Genomic DNA, 3,974 nt, shown 5'->3' with positions numbered 1-3,974 from the left:
TTCCCACAATCGAACCTCCAGGCTCATTGTTCAGCAAATGTTTATGTTCCCTGTATCCAACCATCTTTTTATCACCTTAGTTAGAGAATAAATTCACTGTAATATAATCAAGAGCTGTGTGTGTTGCCTATTTCTAGTTCCTGCCAAGAGAATTGACCCATATGAGACTGACTGACTGATTTAAGATAATTGAGCGATTATTAACTAACTGATCACTAGTAATAATTGTATAATTATTCAAAACTACCTAGAGGTCCGGAGACTCTAGGATTATAACAACTCCGGTGGTGCCCTTAACAAGGAAATTATGAATTTATGAATATTAATTCATAATTGAGTATCAATTCTCATAAATTTATTAAAATGCATAACTAAAATTTTTAGGTCTGCTACAGAATCGACACCTCTCAATCAGCTCCTCATCATTGTAAATGTCCAATGGTGTGCTTCTGTCACTATTAACTCTCTCCCATCTAAAAGCCCGCTCATTGTAAAGTCTGTATAAGGCGCGCCGTGTCTTTACTGCTGAGTTATCAAGTGGTTGCTATAGAAACTTGCCTAGATTTTGACTTTACGCCTGGATGGTGCAACTGTCGTACTTATTAGGTCGGACTTAGAAAGGTAAGTAGTTAAGACCTACTTACCTTAAAACCAGACTTAAGTCCTGTTGGTGCTCCTGGGCTAATTGACCCTTTGCTAAGCCACACCCCATATACACAGCTGGCCAATCACAACGCAGTAAAGGACTCTCTCTGAGGTCCGACACTTTCCTGGATGCGCTCCATTGACTCTAATGCAAAAGGAGACGTTTTCTAGCTTTCTTCTGCCGTATTTTTACAAGACATGGTCAAACACTGTTCCTGGGGCACTTGTAATAGTTACAGGTGCTCCCCAGAGAGGTTGAAACGAGAAGTACGATTTATTCACTTTCCAAAACCTACAATAAATCCAGAAAAATGTCTGCTGTGGATTGTTCCTAATGTAATGTTAGTTAGCTAACGCTAGCTAACTTACTACTAAATGTAATGTTATAAATCCCTACTGTTCTGCTTTTTAACCATTGTAGTAATGAACAGAGGCCTACCCGGCTTAACAGGAACAGTGTTGATCCTTAATGTCGTTGTCTTTTGTCTCAGTCGTTGGGGGATGCTGTGTGATCAGTACGCTTTAACTTCTATCTTTCATTTTTTTCACGTCCGTTTGAGTCAGTTTGACATCCTGAATACAACCTTCAAATGTCTAATGCAACAGCAAAACTGTCTGCTTCTTTCTGAGATTGTTTTTTCCCCAAAAAATTGTCAATATTTCTCCAGGAGAGGGCAGTAATAGACAGTGGCAGCACCGTGATAAAAGTCTAACAGCTATTGTTATTGGTAACGCCTTATTCTCATCCATAGGGAGGTTGCTGCTGGGCTGAGGACATGGACCTCCCTGCTAACTTGCTACCCTCTGATTTCCTTTTCAGGTTCCACCTTTGCCTTGGTTTCTGGACATGGTGTTTTAGTGGTAGTTATTATTTTTTGCACACAACAACACCCTTACACCCATTTTCCATGCATCCATCATCCTGCCCTGACATGACTGAAACCACTGATGTTCATAGACCATACTTCATCACCTGTACTTTGGCACAAACCTTGTGGCTTTCTGAATCAGGTCATAACAAATGGGGGCTCGTCGGACAGATGACGGCTCATAAAATGTGACAGAAAGCGGGAGACCAAGCAATTTAAAGTGCCAAAAAAGATTTTATTAAAGAAACTATAAACAACATAACTATTTACAAAAGATGAAATGTGATAATCAGCGACATCAGTGGTGAGTGGATGAGTGAGAAATGTATGAATGAAGGTTGCCGGCAACTCAGAACAGCAAACCAACCCAAACCAGGATGAGTGGAGCCTGGGAGAGAGAGACATGCAGTGAGACAGGTCTACACAGGGGTCAGACCAATACGTGGCGAGCCCTCCCAAACTGCCAGCTCCTGCAGGAAGCAACCAATGTAGCCACAGCAGGAAGAAAGGGAGGGGTCGTAACAATCCAATGGGTAAAGAAAAAGTACTATTACAGTACTATGTATTTACAGTAGAGTGGATGTGTCTTTTTAAGTTTATTTAAAAAAGTGGATATTTAGGATATATAAGTATACAGGTTGTACTACATGTGTATCATTTATACAGATTTTCCAATTTCATAGTCCACTAGCTGTAGTCCTGAGAGAGAGAAAGAGAGAGAGAGAAATCTAAATCAAGACTCATCAGACAATGTTTTTCCTTCTTCTGTTGTCCAGTTTTGGTGAGCTTGTGTAGAAACTGTAGCCTCAGTTTCATGTTCTTAGCTGACAGGAGTGACACCCGGTGTGGTCTCTCTGAAATACTCAGATCGGCTCGTCTGGCACCAATAACCATGCCATGTTCAAAGTCACTTTAACCCCCTTTCTTCCCCTTCCTGATGCTCAGTTTGAGCTTCAGCAAGTTGTCTTGACCACGTCTACAGGCCTAAATGCACTGAGTTGCAGCCATGTGATTGGCTGATTAGCTATTTGTGTTAACAAGCAATTGAACAGATTTAACTAATATGGTGTAAAAGTCAGCACAGAACTAGAGCCCTGCAGGGGCCAAAACTCCGGCCCTGGCCTGTGGTGTTCAAGCCCAGCCCGACAACATTTTCAGCCCGAGCAGAGACCGACATCAATTTGATGCATGCAGGTGGAGCCTACTAACTGGTTTTATTCTTATTCATGATGAATTTAATGTTGCAGAAAAGAACGAGATCCAAGAAATAGATAAATAAAATAAAAAACATGTTGGAGTCTTTAATCATTTTAACATCTTAGTCGAGCCTGTTGACATTTGTTTGTAATAATAAATTAAGGCAACTGTTATAGGTTGGCTTCGCCTTCCCCTCTTTTCCTCGTGTTCCCAGTGTTTCCCTTCCCTGCTGTCTCTGTCAGTCGTGTCTGCTTTGTCCTGTCTGTGTGTGTATGGGCGTGTCCGGGCAGAGACACTGAGGGCAGAGACATAACGTCTAACACGCCCACATGTGATGTCAGTCCGTGGACACCAGATAACTCAGCAGCCACAAGTGCAGAGCATGTACACAGTGTAAACATCAACAGAAAAATATGTTGATCAGGCACACAAGAGTCAGCTTTCAGCCTCTGTCCTAAAATATGACGAAGTGTAATCAGACACAAAGTCAGTTCAATAGAAACACAACCTGTCTAAGGCCTTCATATGAAGAAGAAGATATACTTTATCACTTTGTTATTACGTTAGTATACACACAGGTCTGAAAGACACACACATGCACAAACATGACCCAAAGCAACACACAGAGGTGAACTTGCACCTCGCCACAACTCTGGTCCGAGCGGGATTTGAACCAGCGATGATAAATATATGTATATCCTGAAAAGTCCGCTGAATAGGAAAAACAAGATCCGAGCCATTAACACATACGCCCTGCCAGTCATCAGATAACCCGCTGGTATAATAAACTGGCCAAAGGAGGAGATAGAGGCCACTGACATCAAAACAAGAAAGCTCTTCATAATGCATGGAGGGTTTCACCCCATATCCAGCACTCTGAGACTGTACACCAAGCGTAGCGAGGGAGGCCGAGGGCTAGTGAGTGTCAAGACCACTGTCCAGGACGAAACGACGAAGGATGCCCCTGAGACAGTACAGCACATAACAGCAGGGTGTAAGATGCAGGCAGGAAGTGAATACATGGAACGCCATAACCAGGTAGCTGGCATAGTGTACAGGAACATCTGCCATGAGTATGGGCTGGAAGTCCCAAAGTCAAAATGGAAGACACCTCCTAAGGTAGTTGAGAATGACCGAGCTAAGATCCAGACTGACAAACTGGTGATGGCTAACCAACCAGACATCGTGTTGATCGACAAACAGCAGAAGAAGGCTGCAGTGATAGATGTGGCGATCCCAAGCGACAGCAACATCAAGAAGAAG

The sequence above is a fragment of the Micropterus dolomieu genome, unplaced genomic scaffold (assembly GCF_021292245.1).
Source record: "Micropterus dolomieu isolate WLL.071019.BEF.003 ecotype Adirondacks unplaced genomic scaffold, ASM2129224v1 contig_14413, whole genome shotgun sequence".
NCBI lineage: Eukaryota > Metazoa > Chordata > Actinopteri > Centrarchiformes > Centrarchidae > Micropterus > Micropterus dolomieu.
This window is presented reverse-complemented; position numbering follows the sequence as displayed.